This window comes from Phyllobates terribilis, unplaced genomic scaffold (genome assembly GCF_046119375.1).
Source record: "Phyllobates terribilis strain yellow unplaced genomic scaffold, ASM4611937v1 Scaffold_230__1_contigs__length_3167835, whole genome shotgun sequence".
In the NCBI taxonomy this organism is placed as follows: Eukaryota; Metazoa; Chordata; class Amphibia; order Anura; family Dendrobatidae; genus Phyllobates; species Phyllobates terribilis.
This window is the reverse complement of record NW_027362990.1, coordinates 1,096,753-1,118,084: the sequence shown is the minus strand read 5'-3', so window position 1 is coordinate 1,118,084 and position 21,332 is coordinate 1,096,753. Positions and strand designations below refer to the sequence as shown.

General features: G+C 43.3%; 11 non-coding genes and 1 pseudogene across 11 annotated transcripts; all 12 read left to right on the top strand.

Moving 5' to 3' along the window:
* The first annotated feature begins 604 nt into the window (after positions 1–604).
* LOC141215050 (U2 spliceosomal RNA) lies at positions 605–795 on the top strand. Its single transcript, XR_012284198.1, has one exon. It is a non-coding gene; the product is annotated as a U2 spliceosomal RNA (small nuclear RNA).
* Positions 796–7,185: 6,390 nt separating this feature from the next.
* LOC141215124 (U2 spliceosomal RNA) lies at positions 7,186–7,376 on the top strand. Its single transcript, XR_012284267.1, has one exon. It is a non-coding gene; the product is annotated as a U2 spliceosomal RNA (small nuclear RNA).
* Positions 7,377–8,491: 1,115 nt separating this feature from the next.
* On the top strand, positions 8,492–8,682 carry LOC141215049 (U2 spliceosomal RNA). Its single transcript, XR_012284197.1, has one exon. It is a non-coding gene; the product is annotated as a U2 spliceosomal RNA (small nuclear RNA).
* Positions 8,683–9,797: 1,115 nt separating this feature from the next.
* Positions 9,798–9,988, top strand: LOC141215096 (U2 spliceosomal RNA). Its single transcript, XR_012284242.1, has one exon. It is a non-coding gene; the product is annotated as a U2 spliceosomal RNA (small nuclear RNA).
* Positions 9,989–11,103: 1,115 nt separating this feature from the next.
* On the top strand, positions 11,104–11,294 carry LOC141215048 (U2 spliceosomal RNA). The gene has a single exon (XR_012284196.1). It is a non-coding gene; the product is annotated as a U2 spliceosomal RNA (small nuclear RNA).
* Positions 11,295–13,737: 2,443 nt separating this feature from the next.
* LOC141215138 (U2 spliceosomal RNA) lies at positions 13,738–13,937 on the top strand. The gene has a single exon (XR_012284280.1). It is a non-coding gene; the product is annotated as a U2 spliceosomal RNA (small nuclear RNA).
* Positions 13,938–15,051: 1,114 nt separating this feature from the next.
* On the top strand, positions 15,052–15,242 carry LOC141215047 (U2 spliceosomal RNA). Its single transcript, XR_012284195.1, has one exon. It is a non-coding gene; the product is annotated as a U2 spliceosomal RNA (small nuclear RNA).
* A 1,115-nt stretch (positions 15,243–16,357) lies between these two features.
* Positions 16,358–16,548, top strand: LOC141215079 (U2 spliceosomal RNA). Its single transcript, XR_012284225.1, has one exon. It is a non-coding gene; the product is annotated as a U2 spliceosomal RNA (small nuclear RNA).
* Positions 16,549–17,663: 1,115 nt separating this feature from the next.
* Positions 17,664–17,854, top strand: LOC141215046 (U2 spliceosomal RNA). The gene has a single exon (XR_012284194.1). It is a non-coding gene; the product is annotated as a U2 spliceosomal RNA (small nuclear RNA).
* Positions 17,855–18,972: 1,118 nt separating this feature from the next.
* LOC141215071 (U2 spliceosomal RNA) lies at positions 18,973–19,163 on the top strand. The gene has a single exon (XR_012284218.1). It is a non-coding gene; the product is annotated as a U2 spliceosomal RNA (small nuclear RNA).
* Positions 19,164–20,274: 1,111 nt separating this feature from the next.
* Positions 20,275–20,390, top strand: LOC141215160 (U2 spliceosomal RNA; annotated as a pseudogene).
* Positions 20,391–20,914: 524 nt separating this feature from the next.
* Positions 20,915–21,097, top strand: LOC141215107 (U2 spliceosomal RNA). The gene has a single exon (XR_012284252.1). It is a non-coding gene; the product is annotated as a U2 spliceosomal RNA (small nuclear RNA).
* The last annotated feature ends 235 nt before the right edge of the window (positions 21,098–21,332 follow it).

Sequence of the window (21,332 nt, the reverse complement as noted above, 5' to 3'; positions counted from 1 at the left end):
ACTGACTTCTTTCATTTAATGCCTGCAGACTATAAAAGAGAACCCAACCCAAAAAGTTTGGTTGATTAGTCTGTGGCATTCTGTTAAACTGTTGCTTATGGCGGTCTCTGTGAGCTTCTCAGCGACATTCAGCCAGCCAGGTATCCTGCCTGCAGTAGATGGAATGTGGCAATGGAACGCTGGCTGCGCGTGTCATAATAGGCTCTGAGCCTTTATATACCTGTGCACAGCAGCAGCCACCTTCAGTCTGCTGCTGGACAGCCAGCAGCAGCAGCAGCAGGAGAGGTATGTAATCAGGAGCCCTCCTGCTAAGGGTAGACAGCTGCTCGTTCCACCCCACCCCCCGCCTTAATTGGTTCTCCTCCCTTCCAACGGTGTTGAGGCGGGTGGGAACAGCAGGGGGTGAAGGTGCTGTGTTTAAAGAGGTGGAGTTATGCAGATCTAAAACGCGTGGATTGCAGCAGCAGCAAGCCGAAAAGTGCAGGCATGTAAGGGATCTAGAGGTTGACAACATGTCTTCTTAACGGGAGTCCAGGAGCTCATCTCCACAAATGGACTTTTCAGGATCCTTGGGTGGCTCCGTAGTTTGAAACCAATTCTGGTTATCGCTTCTCGGCCTTTTGGCTAAGATCAAGTGTAGTATCTGTTCTTATCAGTTTAATATCTGATACGTCCCCTATCTGGGGACCATATATTAAATGGATTTTTAGAACAGGGAGATGGAAAAAGAGCTTGCTCTGTCCACTCCACGCATTGACCTGGTATTGCAGTATCTCCAGGACCGGTGCACCCCTTCTTTAATGCAGTTTCTAAAATCAGAAAGAATTGAATTCAATGTTTTTTGTTCATTTTGCTTGTTTGTCGGATTTTGGGATGGACTCTTTGGCTTTGCTTTTCTTCTCCTCATTGGATTTTTCATGTTCAAAGTTGCAGAAGCCAGATTACAAGCTCATTTTGGTTCAACTTCAGCAACTGTGCATTGCATTGCCATGTAATGTGATGCAATGCTATCTTTCTAGCTCTCCCTTTTTACTTCCTTTTGGATAAACAGACATATTAGGCAAGCATTTTGGAGCTTTCACCTAAATAACTACAGGTGGTGAGATAAGCTGCACAATATAATTGACCTTTCAGTATATTGTTGCACACACACCATCTATTTAGCAAATGCCCTTGTTATCAACAGCAGCCTTTTAAACTCACCTGAGCTAACAGGTATGTGCGCTGGTTACTCTGCTGCGCTTAAAATTTCTTTTTTGGTTTGCTACAATGCCTTTTCTGAAACGTTGTCTCCTTCTGCTGGAACACTGACTTCTTTCATTTAATGCCTGCAGACTATAAAAGAGAACCCAACCCAAAAAGTTTGGTTGATTAGTCTGTGGCATTCTGTTAAACTGTTGCTTATGGCGGTCTCTGTGAGCTTCTCAGCGACATTCAGCCAGCCAGGTATCCTGCCTGCAGTAGATGGAATGTGGCAATGGAACGCTGGCTGCGCGTGTCATAATAGGCTCTGAGCCTTTATATACCTGTGCACAGCAGCAGCCACCTTCAGTCTGCTGCTGGACAGCCAGCAGCAGCAGCAGCAGGAGAGGTATGTAATCAGGAGCCCTCCTGCTAAGGGTAGACAGCTGCTCGTTCCACCCCACCCCCCGCCTTAATTGGTTCTCCTCCCTTCCAACGGTGTTGAGGCGGGTGGGAACAGCAGGGGGTGAAGGTGCTGTGTTTAAAGAGGTGGAGTTATGCAGATCTAAAACGCGTGGATTGCAGCAGCAGCAAGCCGAAAAGTGCAGGCATGTAAGGGATCTAGAGGTTGACAACATGTCTTCTTAACGGGAGTCCAGGAGCTCATCTCCACAAATGGACTTTTCAGGATCCTTGGGTGGCTCCGTAGTTTGAAACCAATTCTGGTTATCGCTTCTCGGCCTTTTGGCTACGATCAAGTGCTTTATTGCAGGAGATTGTGGTTGAAGGGCACTCGGGTACCCCTCTCCTTGGCCTGGCAGGATCGTCCACTTTGGTGGACTTAACCTGCTTGCTGCTATTAGGGAGAGGGCTTAGTCCCAGGGTAACGAGTTGCGATCCCCCAGCTTCCAGGTGTTTTTCGCTGCAAGAACACTGGGAGCGCAGATTGCAAGCGGCTGCAATTTGCAACCTTGTTGCGTTTTTCCATGGAGGTTGACCCTAACCTCGTGCCTCTTTATGCGAGGCTAAAAAACTCTATCCGAGTTCACTTCACGGCGGGTGGCTCGGATATGAGGAAATTAGGGTATGTAGTCCAGGACGTGCTCAGGAACCTTCTTGGCGTACAAAGGAATGAAATTCTCTCCATCCAGGATTATCCCAGAAGAGGTGACTATGACATCACATTCACCGGAGAAGGTATTTTTAGAGATGTACTAGAAAAGTTAAAAAAAGTTGAAAATAGTCCTGTTTTGAAAGGGATACAAATTGTTGAGCACGTCCTGGATGAGGTAAGACTGGTTATTGTAAAAATATTTTCGCCCTTTGTTTCTGCTCCAGAAGTAATGTCATTTCTAGCAATTTATTTTAAAAGTGTTAAATGTATTGGGAAGATATTAAACGAATATAACATATGGACATCTAAGTGGAAATTCCTTGTGAAGTGTACAAGAGATCCAAATACACCAGGTGGTATACGGCTCCCCCCTGCCCGTTTCAAAATTGGGCAAACAAATGGGGATTTCTTCTTTTCTGGGATGCCAGTATATTGCAGAAATTGTGGGCGCTATGGTCATTCAAAAGAAAACTGTCATGTATCATGTAGAAATTGTGCTAGTGAAGAACATGAGACAAAAGAATGCCCTAAGGAAAAGAAATGCAGTTTTTGCCAGACTCCAGGTCACTTTTATTTTTCTTGCCCTCACAGATTTCGGGAAGATGAGCAAAAGGGGAAGTCCAAGACGTCCGACCAAGGACCAAAAGATCAGACCACCCCTCAGGAGGAGGAACAACAACCTGGAGCCTCTGGAGACAATAAGGGCGTACCAAATAGTGAAGTGTCTCCAGAGTCTATGACAGGTAAAATACCAAATCCCAAAACCTGGCTGCAGGACCTGCGGGAGTCCAAAAGGAGGGCTGAGAAGGAGCAGAAGGGCACTACTGGTAAGGTCAAAAGGGACCGGCAAAAGGCCGACACAGAAGCCCATGCCCAGTCTGGGTCTCCTAGTGCTGAGGGCGCTGAGTGGATAAAGGTAGGTCCTAAGAAAAAGAAAAAGGGTGGTTCGGAGGAGGCAGCAGGAGGTGAACAGATGGACACTTCTCCTGAAGGGGACGTGGACGCTGGACCCTCAGGGGTTTCGGTCTCCGCTGCTACAGGTGGGGACCGGGATCTTGCTGCCTCTGAAGAGTCAGAGGCTCTGCCTTGTGCGCAACCTCCTCCTATAGGACGACCTTCTACAGGTCAAACAGGGGCGGCGGAACCCCTCGGGGACCCACCTGATGAGGAACTGCATGGCCAGCCAATGGAGACCCAGCGGGTTCTGCCAGCCAGCCCTCCGAGCTATGCCAGTGTAGCGTCGGGTTTATATAAATGTGGTAATCTTTCCTCCTCCACGGAGACTCTCGTGACGATACTATCAGATGAGGAGGGAGGCGCAAGCCCAGTGGTCTGATCAGGTTCATCGGACAGGTAAATCCGTTGCTCTTAGTTACCTAAGTAAAATTTCTACATTTTCTAATGATGGCTGAACTCAAAGGTATTTCCCTCAACGTGAGAGGCATAAAATCTAACACGAGAAGAACTGCTCTTTTTAATTTTTTTACGTGTTTTACTGCATCTGTATTTTTTCTGCAAGAATGTAATATCCCACATGAAATGTCATATCAAAAATATAAAGATGAGTGGAAGTGTGGGCCATCTGTCTGGTCCGGATCGAATGCTGCAGGATCAGCGGGTGTAGCCATACTTTTTAATGGGAACGTTTTAATTGATTTTATTCAGGAAATTTTACCAGGTCGTATTTTATTAGTAAAAGCTTTTATTGATGGTATTAGATGGCAGTTTTTAAATTTTTATGGATCCCCAGAGAAAAATGAAAGAGCCGAAATGCTTGATCTTTTACCATTATTTATTAATAACTCTGAACCTTTTATCTTAGCAGGGGATTTTAATTGTGTTTTAAAAGGTGAAAACCGGCGCTCCAGCTCTGTAAGCAGGAACTACGATAAAACCTCAGGTATGCTACATGATATAGTCAAAGATGCTAAATTGATAGACATATATAAAGAGTGTCATAGTGACAGCCCAGAGGACGCCGGTTTTACTTGGAGCAATGCTAATTGTAGCTCTAGGATTGATTTTATTTTTGGTTCAGATAAAACAATACCTGCCAAATGTGAAGTTTTAACTAATATATTTTCAGACCATAAACTTTTATCCTTTACCATAAAAGTAAATGACAACAAAAAATGTGGTAAGAAAAGCTGGAAAATGAACGTATCCCTTTTAACCGACCCGCAGATTTTATCAGATTTTATTGAGTTTTATAGGAAATGTAGAAAAGGGAAAAAAACAAATGAGACTATGAGTGTATGGTGGGATAGAATGAAAGTAAAAATAAAAGACTTTTTTATTAAAAAGAGTATATGTAGAGCCAAAGAAAAATATGAAGAATATAGAATTTTAAATACCCGCCTACAAACATTATTTAAGCTCAGAGACAATGGGATAGATGTACAAGTTGATATTTCAAACTTAAAAGAAGAGATTTCAAAATGGCTAGAACAAAAAGGAAAAGAGATAATTTTTCGTTCTAGAGTACAACATATAGAAGAAAATGAAAAGTGTTCCAGATATTTTTTTAGGAAAAATAAAAAAGAAAAAGTGATAATTGACCATATAGATGGTGAGAATAATATAAAAAATATGCTGGGTAAAGTTGAGGGGTTTTTTTCTAATCTTTTTAATGGAAAAAATATAGATAATAAATTAATGGATGATTCGCTGCAAGGACTAACAGCTGTTTTAGATCCCGCATCCCAAGAGTTTTTATCCCAAGTTTTAACGGAACAAGAAGTGTTAAAAACTATTAAAAGTTTTAAAACTGGAAAGGTCCCTGGTCCTGATGGCATCCCAATAGAATTTTATGTATGTTTTTATGATATTTTAAAAGATGATTTGTTTTATTTGTTTACTGAGGTTTTTAATAATAAGGTTTTATTAAATTCCTGGAAGAAAGGTGAAGTCTCCCTCCTATACAAAAAAGGCGATAAATCAAAATTAGAAAACTGGAGACCAATAACACTTTTAAATTGTGACTATAAAATAATGGCTAAAATTTGTGCAAATCGTCTAAAAGAAGTCATCAGCAAAGTTATTCATTCTAATCAAGTGTGTGGGGTGCCGGGGCGCAGTATATGGGACAATCTGAATTTAGTGAAAGACTGTATTGAGGATGTGAAAGACAGAAAGGGGAAAATGGCGATTTTATCTATTGATTTTGAAAAAGCATTTGACCGTGTCTCACACTTTTATCTTTTTAAAGTTTTAGAGAAAATGGGCATACCAGAAGGGTTTTTACTATCGCTTAAAGCATTTTACAAGGATTGTACAAGTAAGATTTTAGTGAATGGTTTTAAGACACAAGAGGTATTTTTACGGTCAGGGGTGAAACAGGGATGCCCTCTGTCCCCCCTACTGTTTATCTGTGCACTGGAACCAATGTTATGTGCAATACGCCAAAATAAACAGATATGCGGTGTCCCTCTGCCTGGAAGCGGTGGTTTGGAGGCCAAGGTTGTAGGCTACATGGATGACGTGGCGGTCTTGTGTACAGATGCACCATCACTTACGGCCACTCTCCATCAAGTGCAATCCTTTTGTCTAGCTTCTGGTTTTAAAATCAATTTTAATAAGTGTAACATTTTAAGTGTTGGGGGGATGATTTTACGTGATGTACCAATTAATGTCTCCGAATCCATTTCCATTTTAGGTATATCATTCACTGAAAATAATGATGGTTATAATAGTTGGGAAACAGTTACACAGAAAGTAAATACGAAAATATGTATGTGGAACATGAGGAGACTTACAATGGAGGGTAAAGTATTGGTTTTAAAGATGGTGATTTTACCTCTTTTATTGTATCTTAGCATGGTTTTCCCCCCGCCTGTTAATGTTTTAAAAAAGATAACCAAAACCTGTTTTACCTTCTTTTGGAACTCAAAAATGGAAAAGCTGAAAAGAGAAATCGTGATGAAATCAAAAGTAAAAGGTGGTAAAGATTTTCCAGATTTTAATAGGTTTCTTTTAATCCATCTGTTCGTTTACTGTTTTAATGCCCTTTTTAAGAATCACTATTGGTCCTTTTTTATGCGTTTTAATACAGGATTTTTTATGAGAAAGTTTGGATGGTATGAAGTTAATATATCTGTGCCCCATGCTTTTAATTTGTCGACGCATTATGAGATTTTAAGGAAAATAGTGTCCGATTTTAATTTAGGGACTAAGAAAATAGAGGAATTAAGAAATAGTAAGAAACTAATTAAAGAAATACGTAAAAGTGAGGAAATATGTAATGTTGACAGATATGATGATGACAAATCTATGTCTATCTGGAAAATGATTAACGTTTTTTATCTTTTTAATGAACAGAGAGATCTGGCTTGGAGTTGCATGCACCGCTGTCTTCCTTGCCGGGCATTCCAATACAGAAGAGGATTTGTGAGGTCTGCCATCTGCCCAAGAGCCGGATGCCAAGACGAGGAAACGGTGGAACATCTATTATGGACATGTAATTTTGCAAAGGATTTCTGGAGAAGACTGCTCCCCCTACTGGAAAGGGTGGCAGACCTCAAGGACTTTACATATAAAACTGTGCTATACGGACTTATGGAATGCCCCACAATGGACCAGTACACAATGGCTTGGAAGACAGTGAACTGCGCCAAGTCATCTCTCTGGAAAGCGCGCAACATTGCTATTTTTAAACAAGATGTTTTATCAGTGAATGATGTTTTAAGTTTATGTTTATGTGAAATGTATACTTATTATTTAATTGACAAAAAGAAGAATATACATATTTCCAAAAAATGGCTTGTTGACCAATGGAACCTAATTATTTAAAATCTTTGTATTTTTTTGTTTTGTAAATTTCATTTGTCTTTTAACGTTTGGTATTTGTGTAATTATGCTTGTAATTTGTTAAAGTTTTAATAAACGGTTTTATCCCTCTGCAGGGGATAGCCAAATTAAAAAAAAAAAATCTGTTCTTATCAGTTTAATATCTGATACGTCCCCTATCTGGGGACCATATATTAAATGGATTTTTAGAACAGGGAGATGGAAAAAGAGCTTGCTCTGTCCACTCCACGCATTGACCTGGTATTGCAGTATCTCCAGGACCGGTGCACCCCTTCTTTAATGCAGTTTCTAAAATCAGAAAGAATTGAATTCAATGTTTTTTGTTCATTTTGCTTGTTTGTCGGATTTTGGGATGGACTCTTTGGCTTTGCTTTTCTTCTCCTCATTGGATTTTTCATGTTCAAAGTTGCAGAAGCCAGATTACAAGCTCATTTTGGTTCAACTTCAGCAACTGTGCATTGCATTGCCATGTAATGTGATGCAATGCTATCTTTCTAGCTCTCCCTTTTTACTTCCTTTTGGATAAACAGACATATTAGGCAAGCATTTTGGAGCTTTCACCTAAATAACTACAGGTGGTGAGATAAGCTGCACAATATAATTGACCTTTCAGTATATTGTTGCACACACACCATCTATTTAGCAAATGCCCTTGTTATCAACAGCAGCCTTTTAAACTCACCTGAGCTAACAGGTATGTGCGCTGGTTACTCTGCTGCGCTTAAAATTTCTTTTTTGGTTTGCTACAATGCCTTTTCTGAAACGTTGTCTCCTTCTGCTGGAACACTGACTTCTTTCATTTAATGCCTGCAGACTATAAAAGAGAACCCAACCCAAAAAGTTTGGTTGATTAGTCTGTGGCATTCTGTTAAACTGTTGCTTATGGCGGTCTCTGTGAGCTTCTCAGCGACATTCAGCCAGCCAGGTATCCTGCCTGCAGTAGATGGAATGTGGCAATGGAACGCTGGCTGCGCGTGTCATAATAGGCTCTGAGCCTTTATATACCTGTGCACAGCAGCAGCCACCTTCAGTCTGCTGCTGGACAGCCAGCAGCAGCAGCAGCAGGAGAGGTATGTAATCAGGAGCCCTCCTGCTAAGGGTAGACAGCTGCTCGTTCCACCCCACCCCCCGCCTTAATTGGTTCTCCTCCCTTCCAACGGTGTTGAGGCGGGTGGGAACAGCAGGGGGTGAAGGTGCTGTGTTTAAAGAGGTGGAGTTATGCAGATCTAAAACGCGTGGATTGCAGCAGCAGCAAGCCGAAAAGTGCAGGCATGTAAGGGATCTAGAGGTTGACAACATGTCTTCTTAACGGGAGTCCAGGAGCTCATCTCCACAAATGGACTTTTCAGGATCCTTGGGTGGCTCCGTAGTTTGAAACCAATTCTGGTTATCGCTTCTCGGCCTTTTGGCTAAGATCAAGTGTAGTATCTGTTCTTATCAGTTTAATATCTGATACGTCCCCTATCTGGGGACCATATATTAAATGGATTTTTAGAACAGGGAGATGGAAAAAGAGCTTGCTCTGTCCACTCCACGCATTGACCTGGTATTGCAGTATCTCCAGGACCGGTGCACCCCTTCTTTAATGCAGTTTCTAAAATCAGAAAGAATTGAATTCAATGTTTTTTGTTCATTTTGCTTGTTTGTCGGATTTTGGGATGGACTCTTTGGCTTTGCTTTTCTTCTCCTCATTGGATTTTTCATGTTCAAAGTTGCAGAAGCCAGATTACAAGCTCATTTTGGTTCAACTTCAGCAACTGTGCATTGCATTGCCATGTAATGTGATGCAATGCTATCTTTCTAGCTCTCCCTTTTTACTTCCTTTTGGATAAACAGACATATTAGGCAAGCATTTTGGAGCTTTCACCTAAATAACTACAGGTGGTGAGATAAGCTGCACAATATAATTGACCTTTCAGTATATTGTTGCACACACACCATCTATTTAGCAAATGCCCTTGTTATCAACAGCAGCCTTTTAAACTCACCTGAGCTAACAGGTATGTGCGCTGGTTACTCTGCTGCGCTTAAAATTTCTTTTTTGGTTTGCTACAATGCCTTTTCTGAAACGTTGTCTCCTTCTGCTGGAACACTGACTTCTTTCATTTAATGCCTGCAGACTATAAAAGAGAACCCAACCCAAAAAGTTTGGTTGATTAGTCTGTGGCATTCTGTTAAACTGTTGCTTATGGCGGTCTCTGTGAGCTTCTCAGCGACATTCAGCCAGCCAGGTATCCTGCCTGCAGTAGATGGAATGTGGCAATGGAACGCTGGCTGCGCATGTCATAATAGGCTCTGAGCCTTTATATACCTGTGCACAGCAGCAGCCACCTTCAGTCTGCTGCTGGACAGCCAGCAGCAGCAGCAGCAGGAGAGGTATGTAATCAGGAGCCCTCCTGCTAAGGGTAGACAGCTGCTCGTTCCACCCCACCCCCCGCCTTAATTGGTTCTCCTCCCTTCCAACGGTGTTGAGGCGGGTGGGAACAGCAGGGGGTGAAGGTGCTGTGTTTAAAGAGGTGGAGTTATGCAGATCTAAAACGGGTGGATTGCAGCAGCAGCAAGCCGAAAAGTGCAGGCATGTAAGGGATCTAGAGGTTGACAACATGTCTTCTTAACGGGAGTCCAGGAGCTCATCTCCACAAATGGACTTTTCAGGATCCTTGGGTGGCTCCGTAGTTTGAAACCAATTCTGGTTATCGCTTCTCGGCCTTTTGGCTAAGATCAAGTGTAGTATCTGTTCTTATCAGTTTAATATCTGATACGTCCCCTATCTGGGGACCATATATTAAATGGATTTTTAGAACAGGGAGATGGAAAAAGAACTTGCTCTGTCCACTCCACGCATTGACCTGGTATTGCAGTATCTCCAGGACCGGTGCACCCCTTCTTTAATGCAGTTTCTAAAATCAGAAAGAATTGAATTCAATGTTTTTTGTTCATTTTGCTTGTTTGTCGGATTTTGGGATGGACTCTTTGGCTTTGCTTTTCTTCTCCTCATTGGATTTTTCATGTTCAAAGTTGCAGAAGCCAGATTACAAGCTCATTTTGGTTCAACTTCAGCAACTGTGCATTGCATTGCCATGTAATGTGATGCAATGCTATCTTTCTAGCTCTCCCTTTTTACTTCCTTTTGGATAAACAGACATATTAGGCAAGCATTTTGGAGCTTTCACCTAAATAACTACAGGTGGTGAGATAAGCTGCACAATATAATTGACCTTTCAGTATATTGTTGCACACACACCATCTATTTAGCAAATGCCCTTGTTATCAACAGCAGCCTTTTAAACTCACCTGAGCTAACAGGTATGTGCGCTGGTTACTCTGCTGCGCTTAAAATTTCTTTTTTGGTTTGCTACAATGCCTTTTCTGAAACGTTGTCTCCTTCTGCTGGAACACTGACTTCTTTCATTTAATGCCTGCAGACTATAAAAGAGAACCCAACCCAAAAAGTTTGGTTGATTAGTCTGTGGCATTCTGTTAAACTGTTGCTTATGGCGGTCTCTGTGAGCTTCTCAGCGACATTCAGCCAGCCAGGTATCCTGCCTGCAGTAGATGGAATGTGGCAATGGAACGCTGGCTGCGCGTGTCATAATAGGCTCTGAGCCTTTATATACCTGTGCACAGCAGCAGCCACCTTCAGTCTGCTGCTGGACAGCCAGCAGCAGCAGCAGCAGGAGAGGTATGTAATCAGGAGCCCTCCTGCTAAGGGTAGACAGCTGCTCGTTCCACCCCACCCCCCGCCTTAATTGGTTCTCCTCCCTTCCAACGGTGTTGAGGCGGGTGGGAACAGCAGGGGGTGAAGGTGCTGTGTTTAAAGAGGTGGAGTTATGCAGATCTAAAACGCGTGGATTGCAGCAGCAGCAAGCCGAAAAGTGCAGGCATGTAAGGGATCTAGAGGTTGACAACATGTCTTCTTAACGGGAGTCCAGGAGCTCATCTCCACAAATGGACTTTTCAGGATCCTTGGGTGGCTCCGTAGTTTGAAACCAATTCTGGTTATCGCTTCTCGGCCTTTTGGCTAAGATCAAGTGTAGTATCTGTTCTTATCAGTTTAATATCTGATACGTCCCCTATCTGGGGACCATATATTAAATGGATTTTTAGAACAGGGAGATGGAAAAAGAGCTTGCTCTGTCCACTCCACGCATTGACCTGGTATTGCAGTATCTCCAGGACCGGTGCACCCCTTCTTTAATGCAGTTTCTAAAATCAGAAAGAATTGAATTCAATGTTTTTTGTTCATTTTGCTTGTTTGTCGGATTTTGGGATGGACTCTTTGGCTTTGCTTTTCTTCTCCTCATTGGATTTTTCATGTTCAAAGTTGCAGAAGCCAGATTACAAGCTCATTTTGGTTCAACTTCAGCAACTGTGCATTGCATTGCCATGTAATGTGATGCAATGCTATCTTTCTAGCTCTCCCTTTTTACTTCCTTTTGGATAAACAGACATATTAGGCAAGCATTTTGGAGCTTTCACCTAAATAACTACAGGTGGTGAGATAAGCTGCACAATATAATTGACCTTTCAGTATATTGTTGCACACACACCATCTATTTAGCAAATGCCCTTGTTATCAACAGCAGCCTTTTAAACTCACCTGAGCTAACAGGTATGTGCGCTGGTTACTCTGCTGCGCTTAAAATTTCTTTTTTGGTTTGCTACAATGCCTTTTCTGAAACGTTGTCTCCTTCTGCTGGAACACTGACTTCTTTCATTTAATGCCTGCAGACTATAAAAGAGAACCCAACCCAAAAAGTTTGGTTGATTAGTCTGTGGCATTCTGTTAAACTGTTGCTTATGGCGGTCTCTGTGAGCTTCTCAGCGACATTCAGCCAGCCAGGTATCCTGCCTGCAGTAGATGGAATGTGGCAATGGAACGCTGGCTGCGCATGTCATAATAGGCTCTGAGCCTTTATATACCTGTGCACAGCAGCAGCCACCTTCAGTCTGCTGCTGGACAGCCAGCAGCAGCAGCAGCAGGAGAGGTATGTAATCAGGAGCCCTCCTGCTAAGGGTAGACAGCTGCTCGTTCCACCCCACCCCCCGCCTTAATTGGTTCTCCTCCCTTCCAACGGTGTTGAGGCGGGTGGGAACAGCAGGGGGTGAAGGTGCTGTGTTTAAAGAGGTGGAGTTATGCAGATCTAAAACGCGTGGATTGCAGCAGCAGCAAGCCGAAAAGTGCAGGCATGTAAGGGATCTAGAGGTTGACAACATGTCTTCTTAACGGGAGTCCAGGAGCTCATCTCCACAAATGGACTTTTCAGGATCCTTGGGTGGCTCCGTAGTTTGAAACCAATTCTGGTTATCGCTTCTCGGCCTTTTGGCTAAGATCAAGTGCAGTGATCTAGCGGTTTCTGCCTTGGTCTTGGCTGGGAGGCGCTTGGGGTACCCGGCTCCTTGGCCTGGGGGGATCGCTACACTTATCGGTGGAGCTAAACCCCCCTGCTGCTATTAGGGAGTCGGATTAGTCCCTGGGCAACGAGAGGCGATCACCTTGTCACCACACATAGCTGTGGGGGGCAACTGTCGCCACACATAGCTGTGGTGGCAACATTTGGAGGATTAAAAGGAAAAAACGGAAGGAAAACGGATCGTTGAGATGGAGTTTTGGAAAAAGAAGAGATGCTTATGTTTTTTTGTGAAACGGGAGACGGAAGAAACTTTTTTGGAAGAAAAATGGATTCTGGAAATTTTGAGGAAATATGAAGTTTTGGAGAAGGATATCTACTGTATGCAAGAAATAAAGCAAGGTAAAGTTTGTGATGTGACTCTAGTTTCTGAGGAAAAGTGCATTCATTTTTTCAAAGGCTGGAGTGAAGAGGATTCTGGGAAAATTGGAGTAAGTGCATCATTCATGGGGAAACCGAAGAGTGTGATAATTTACATGGACAATCCGTTTGTGGAAATAGAGGAGATAATGGTTTTTTTGGAATCTAAATGTAAGATGGTAAAGTTTCAGAAATTATACAGGAACAAAGTTGGTATTTGGAACGGAAAGAGACGTTTTTTGGTGTGGACAACAGGAGAAGAAAATTTGCATAATGGGAGGATTATGGTAAACGGGAGTTCTGGGTATTGTTACATGGAAAGCAGCAAAGGAACTTTTGAAAAGAACTTTGGAGGACAAAAGGAAGATATTGGTGATAAAATGAAGAAGGAAGTTGATGCCATAATTATAGAGGAGAATAAGCAGGGAAAAGAAGTTGAAAGTTTAAAGGTGAAATTGAAGAAAAAGGTAACGGTACAGGAAAATTGTGGATCAAGGAAAGTATCTGGTGAAAAGAAAGAAGTAAAAGAGGAAAAGGGTAAAGTGTTGGAGAAGGTGGTGACTTTCAGAGATGATGAGGAAGAGTATGATAGGGAACAGATGCGGTTAGAGCATGAGGAGGAAGAAAAGAAGTTAAGGGGTTTTGTTGGGAGGAAAGTAAAAGAGAAAAAGGGGATATTTAGTTTGGGAAACCGGGTGAAGTAATGTCAGTGCTGATTTGTTTGGAAACTGTTGAAACTGCAAAGGAATTGTTATGTTTAACTTTATATATATTAATTCAAATGAAAAAATATAAATATAATATCTAAACACGATGATGGAACTAAAATCTTGAGTTTGGTGATATACGATTTAAGATTATAAAACTTAATTTCTGAATGTTTGGAAACAAAAAAAAAAAAAAAAAAAAAATCTGTTCTTATCAGTTTAATATCTGATACGTCCCCTATCTGGGGACCATATATTAAATGGATTTTTAGAACAGGGAGATGGAAAAAGAGCTTGCTCTGTCCACTCCATGCATTGACCTGGTATTGCAGTATCTCCAGGACCGGTGCACCCCTTCTTTAATGCAGTTTCTAAAATCAGAAAGAATTGAATTCAATGTTTTTTGTTCATTTTGCTTGTTTGTCGGATTTTGGGATGGACTCTTTGGCTTTGCTTTTCTTCTCCTCATTGGATTTTTCATGTTCAAAGTTGCAGAAGCCAGATTACAAGCTCATTTTGGTTCAACTTCAGCAACTGTGCATTGCATTGCCATGTAATGTGATGCAATGCTATCTTTCTAGCTCTCCTTTTTACTTCCTTTTGGATAAACAGACATATTAGGCAAGCATTTTGGAGCTTTCACCTAAATAACTACAGGTGGTGAGATAAGCTGCACAATATAATTGACCTTTCAGTATATTGTTGCACACACACCATCTATTTAGCAAATGCCCTTGTTATCAACAGCAGCCTTTTAAACTCACCTGAGCTAACAGGTATGTGCGCTGGTTACTCTGCTGCGCTTAAAATTTCTTTTTTGGTTTGCTACAATGCCTTTTCTGAAACGTTGTCTCCTTCTGCTGGAACACTGACTTCTTTCATTTAATGCCTGCAGACTATAAAAGAGAACCCAACCCAAAAAGTTTGGTTGATTAGTCTGTGGCATTCTGTTAAACTGTTGCTTATGGCGGTCTCTGTGAGCTTCTCAGCGACATTCAGCCAGCCAGGTATCCTGCCTGCAGTAGATGGAATGTGGCAATGGAACGCTGGCTGCGCGTGTCATAATAGGCTCTGAGCCTTTATATACCTGTGCACAGCAGCAGCCACCTTCAGTCTGCTGCTGGACAGCCAGCAGCAGCAGCAGCAGGAGAGGTATGTAATCAGGAGCCCTCCTGCTAAGGGTAGACAGCTGCTCGTTCCACCCCACCCCCCGCCTTAATTGGTTCTCCTCCCTTCCAACGGTGTTGAGGCGGGTGGGAACAGCAGGGGGTGAAGGTGCTGTGTTTAAAGAGGTGGAGTTATGCAGATCTAAAACGCGTGGATTGCAGCAGCAGCAAACCGAAAAGTGCAGGCATGTAAGGGATCTAGAGGTTGACAACATGTCTTCTTAACGGGAGTCCAGGAGCTCATCTCCACAAATGGACTTTTCAGGATCCTTGGGTGGCTCCGTAGTTTGAAACCAATTCTGGTTATCGCTTCTCGGCCTTTTGGCTAAGATCAAGTGTAGTATCTGTTCTTATCAGTTTAATATCTGATACGTCCCCTATCTGGGGACCATATATTAAATGGATTTTTAGAACAGGGAGATGGAAAAAGAGCTTGCTCTGTCCACTCCACGCATTGACCTGGTATTGCAGTATCTCCAGGACCGGTGCACCCCTTCTTTAATGCAGTTTCTAAAATCAGAAAGAATTGAATTCAATGTTTTTTGTTCATTTTGCTTGTTTGTCGGATTTTGGGATGGACTCTTTGGCTTTGCTTTTCTTCTCCTCATTGGATTTTTCATGTTCAAAGTTGCAGAAGCCAGATTACAAGCTCATTTTGGTTCAACTTCAGCAACTGTGCATTGCATTGCCATGTAATGTGATGCAATGCTATCTTTCTAGCTCTCCCTTTTTACTTCCTTTTGGATAAACAGACATATTAGGCAAGCATTTTGGAGCTTTCACCTAAATAACTACAGGTGGTGAGATAAGCTGCACAATATAATTGACCTTTCAGTATATTGTTGCACACACACCATCTATTTAGCAAATGCCCTTGTTATCAACAGCAGCCTTTTAAACTCACCTGAGCTAACAGGTATGTGCGCTGGTTACTCTGCTGCGCTTAAAATTTCTTTTTTGGTTTGCTACAATGCCTTTTCTGAAACGTTGTCTCCTTCTGCTGGAACACTGACTTCTTTCATTTAATGCCTGCAGACTATAAAAGAGAACCCAACCCAAAAAGTTTGGTTGATTAGTCTGTGGCATTCTGTTAAACTGTTGCTTATGGCGGTCTCTGTGAGCTTCTCAGCGACATTCAGCCAGCCAGGTATCCTGCCTGCAGTAGATGGAATGTGGCAATGGAACGCTGGCTGCGCGTGTCATAATAGGCTCTGAGCCTTTATATACCTGTGCACAGCAGCAGCCACCTTCAGTCTGCTGCTGGACAGCCAGCAGCAGCAGCAGCAGGAGAGGTATGTAATCAGGAGACCTCCTGCTAAGGGTAGACAGCTGCTCGTTCCACCCCACCCCCCGCCTTAATTGGTTCTCCTCCCTTCCAACGGTGTTGAGGCGGGTGGGAACAGCAGGGGGTGAAGGTGCTGTGTTTAAAGAGGTGGAGTTATGCAGATCTAAAACGCGTGGATTGCAGCAGCAGCAAGCCGAAAAGTGCAGGCATGTAAGGGATCTAGAGGTTGACAACATGTCTTCTTAACGGGAGTCCAGGAGCTCATCTCCACAAATGGACTTTTCAGGATCCTTGGGTGGCTCCGTAGTTTGAAACCAATTCTGGTTATCGCTTCTCGGCCTTTTGGCTAAGATCAAGTGTAGTATCTGTTCTTATCAGTTTAATATCTGATACGTCCTCTATCTGGGGACCATATATTAAATGGATTTTTAGAACAGGGAGATGGAAAAAGAGCTTGCTCTGTCCACTCCACGCATTGACCTGGTATTGCAGTATCTCCAGGACCGGTGCACCCCTTCTTTAATGCAGTTTCTAAAATCAGAAAGAATTGAATTCAATGTTTTTTGTTCATTTTGCTTGTTTGTCGGATTTTGGGATGGACTCTTTGGCTTTGCTTTTCTTCTCCTCATTGGATTTTTCATGTTCAAAGTTGCAGAAGCCAGATTACAAGCTCATTTTGGTTCAACTTCAGCAACTGTGCATTGCATTGCCATGTAATGTGATGCAATGCTATCTTTCTAGCTCTCCCTTTTTACTTCCTTTTGGATAAACAGACATATTAGGCAAGCATTTTGGAGCTTTCACCTAAGTAACTACAGGTGGTGAGATAAGCTGCACAATATAATTGACCTTTCAGTATATAGTTGCACACACACCATCTATTTAGCAAATGCCCTTGTTATCAACAGCAGCCTTTTAAACTCACCTGAGCTAACAGGTATGTGCGCTGGTTACTCTGCTGCGCTTAAAATTTCTTTTTTGGTTTGCTACAATGCCTTTTCTGAAACGTTGTCTCCTTCTGCTGGAACACTGACTTCTTTCATTTAATGCCTGCAGACTATAAAAGAGAACCCAACCCAAAAAGTTTGGTTGATTAGTCTGTGGCATTCTGTTAAACTGTTGCTTATGGCGGTCTCTGTGAGCTTCTCAGCGACATTCAGCCAGCCAGGTATCCTGCCTGCAGTAGATGGAATGTGGCAATGGAACGCTGGCTGCGCGTGTCATAATAGGCTCTGAGCCTTTATATACCTGTGCACAGCAGCAGCCACCTTCAGTCTGCTGCTGGACAGCCAGCAGCAGCAGCAGCAGGAGAGGTATGTAATCAGGAGCCCTCCTGCTAAGGGTAGACAGCTGCTCGTTCCACCCCACCCCCCGCCTTAATTGGTTCTCCTCCCTTCCAACGGTGTTGAGGCGGGTGGGAACAGCAGGGGGTGAAGGTGCTGTGTTTAAAGAGGTGGAGTTATGCAGATCTAAAACGCGTGGATTGCAGCAGCAGCAAGCCGAAAAGTGCAGGCATGTAAGGGATCTAGAGGTTGACAACATGTCTTCTTAACGGGAGTCCAGGAGCTCATCTCCACAAATGGACTTTTCAGGATCCTTGGGTGGCTCCGTAGTTTGAAACCAATTCTGGTTATCGCTTCTCGGCCTTTTGGCTAAGATCAAGTGTAGTATCTGTTCTTATCAGTTTAATATCTGATACGTCCCCTATCTGGGGACCATATATTAAATGGATTTTTAGAACAGGGAGATGGAAAAAGAGCTTGCTCTGTCCACTCCACGCATTGACCTGGTATTGCAGTATCTCCAGGACCGGTGCACCCCTTCTTTAATGCAGTTTCTAAAATCAGAAAGAATTGAATTCAATGTTTTTTGTTCATTTTGCTTGTTTGTCGGATTTTGGGATGGACTCTTTGGCTTTGCTTTTCTTCTCCTCATTGGATTTTTCATGTTCAAAGTTGCAGAAGCCAGATTACAAGCTCATTTTGGTTCAACTTCAGCAACTGTGCATTGCATTGCCATGTAATGTGATGCAATGCTATCTTTCTAGCTCTCCCTTTTTACTTCCTTTTGGATAAACAGACATATTAGGCAAGCATTTTGGAGCTTTCACCTAAATAACTACAGGTGGTGAGATAAGCTGCACAATATAATTGACCTTTCAGTATATTGTTGCACACACACCATCTATTTAGCAAATGCCCTTGTTATCAACAGCAGCCTTTTAAACTCACCTGAGCTAACAGGTATGTGCGCTGGTTACTCTTCTGCGCTTAAAATTTCTTTTTTGGTTTGCTACAATGCCTTTTCTGAAACGTTGTCTCCTTCTGCTGGAACACTGACTTCTTTCATTTAATGCCTGCAGACTATAAAAGAGAACCCAACCCAAAAAGTTTGGTTGATTAGTCTGTGGCATTCTGTTAAACTGTTGCTTATGGCGGTCTCTGTGAGCTTCTCAGCGACATTCAGCCAGCCAGGTATCCTGCCTGCAGTAGATGGAATGTGGCAATGGAACGCTGGCTGCGCGTGTCATAATAGGCTCTGAGCCTTTATATACCTGTGCACAGCAGCAGCCACCTTCAGTCTGCTGCTGGACAGCCAGCAGCAGCAGCAGCAGGAGAGGTATGTAATCAGGAGCCCTCCTGCTAAGGGTAGACAGCTGCTCGTTCCACCCCACCCCCCGCCTTAATTGGTTCTCCTCCCTTCCAACGGTGTTGAGGCGGGTGGGAACAGCAGGGGGTGAAGGTGCTGTGTTTAAAGAGGTGGAGTTATGCAGATCTAAAACGCGTGGATTGCAGCAGCAGCAGCAAGCCGAAAAGTGCAGGCATGTAAGGGATCTAGAGGTTGACAACATGTCTTCTTAACGGGAGTCCAGGAGCTCATCTCCACAAATGGACTTTTCAGGATCCTTGGGTGGCTCCGTAGTTTGAAACCAATTCTGGTTATCGCTTCTCGGCCTTTTGGCTAAGATCAAGTGTAGTATCTGTTCTTATCAGTTTAATATCTGATACGTCCCCTATCTGGGGACCATATATTAAATGGATTTTTAGAGCAGGGAGATGGAAAAAGAGCTTGCTCTGTCCACTCCACGCATTGACCTGGTATTGCAGTATCTCCAGGACCGGTGCACCCCTTCTTTAATGCAGTTTCTAAAATCAGAAAGAATTGAATTCAATGTTTTTTGTTCATTTTGCTTGTTTGTCGGATTTTGGGATGGACTCTTTGGCTTTGCTTTTCTTCTCCTCATTGGATTTTTCATGTTCAAAGTTGCAGAAGCCAGATTACAAGCTCATTTTGGTTCAACTTCAGCAACTGTGCATTGCATTGCCATGTAATGTGATGCAATGCTATCTTTCTAGCTCTCCCTTTTTACTTCCTTTTGGATAAACAGACATATTAGGCAAGCATTTTGGAGCTTTCACCTAAATAACTACAGGTGGTGAGATAAGCTGCACAATATAATTGACCTTTCAGTATATTGTTGCACACACACCATCTATTTAGCAAATGCCCTTGTTATCAACAGCAGCCTTTTAAACTCACCTGAGCTAACAGGTATGTGCGCTGGTTACTCTGCTGCGCTTAAAATTTTTTGGTTTGCTACAATGCCTTTTCTGAAACGTTGTCTCCTTCTGCTGGAACACTGACTTCTTTCATTTAATGCCTGCAGACTATAAAAGAGAACCCAACCCAAAAAGTTTGGTTGATTAGTCTGTGGCATTCTGTTAAACTGTTGCTTATGGCGGTCTCTGTGAGCTTCTCAGCGACATTCAGCCAGCCAGGTATCCTGCCTGCAGTAGATGGAATGTGGCAATGGAACGCTGGCTGCGCGTGTCATAATAGGCTCTGAGCCTTTATATACCTGTGCACAGCAGCAGCCACCTTCAGTCTGCTGCTGGACAGCCAGCAGCAGCAGCAGCAGGAGAGGTATGTAATCAGGAGCCCTCCTGCTAAGGGTAGACAGCTGCTCGTTCCACCCCACCCCCCGCCTTAATTGGTTCTCCTCCCTTCCAACGGTGTTGAGGCGGGTGGGAACAGCAGGGGGTGAAGGTGCTGTGTTTAAAGAGGTGGAGTTATGCAGATCTAAAACGCGTGGATTGCAGCAGCAGCAAGCCGAAAAGTGCAGGCATGTAAGGGATCTAGAGGTTGACAACATGTCTTCTTAACGGGAGTCCAGGAGCTCATCTCCACAAATGGACTTTTCAGGATCCTTGGGTGGCTCCGTAGTTTGAAACCAATTCTGGTTATCGCTTCTCGGCCTTTTGGCTAAGATCAAGTGTAGTATCTTTTGAAAAGGCAGTTTTGTCCTTGGGCTGCCCTAGTAAATTGATGCATATTACACACTGGTTTGGTGCACTTGTTAGTACGCCAGGTGGCTCATAGAGTTATCTGATGGAAAACATGGCCCTCCAGGATCGAAGTCACTAGGCTGGGTAAGTGTGAGGGCTTTGGAGCAATGTGCCCCAGGAGTAGGCGCCCTGGTGGGAGTCCAAGCTTACTGGGACTGGGAACCCCAGAAAGACTTGGCTTCGTAGCACGCCGCACCTTTGCCAATCATACTTTCTGAGCAACCCCCCCTATTCCTGGCCTCCGGGCTAGGAAGGGGAATTTTTATAAACCCGGTCGGAGGTCCGGTCAGCTTTGGGCTGAGAAACCAACACAGGCTCCAGCTCCACTAGGGTGGCAGCCTAGATGGAAGCTGGGAGCACGAAAACGGCTCTTCTCCGGCTTCGGCTAGGGAGAGCATCGGAGATCCCTGACCCTCGCTGTGGCCTTCTGGCTCGGAGGGATGGGGATGGTTTATTGGGGACCCTCTCCTCCGGGAAGGGTCCACATGAATCCTCGCCTCGTGCGCTGTTTTGGTGTGACTTCGGTCACATTTTTCAGTGCCTTGGATGCAGCTTCAATCAAAAAAATCTGTTCTTATCAGTTTAATATCTGATACGTCCCCTATCTGGGGACCATATATTAAATGGATTTTTAGAACAGGGAGATGGAAAAAGAGCTTGCTCTGTCCACTCCACGCATTGACCTGGTATTGCAGTATCTCCAGGACCGGTGCACCCCTTCTTTAATGCAGTTTCTAAAATCAGAAAGAATTGAATTCAATGTTTTTTGTTCATTTTGCTTGTTTGTCGGATTTTGGGATGGACTCTTTGGCTTTGCTTTTCTTCTCCTCATTGGATTTTTCATGTTCAAAGTTGCAGAAGCCAGATTACAAGCTCATTTTGGTTCAACTTCAGCAACTGTGCATTGCATTGCCATGTAATGTGATGCAATGCTATCTTTCTAGCTCTCCCTTTT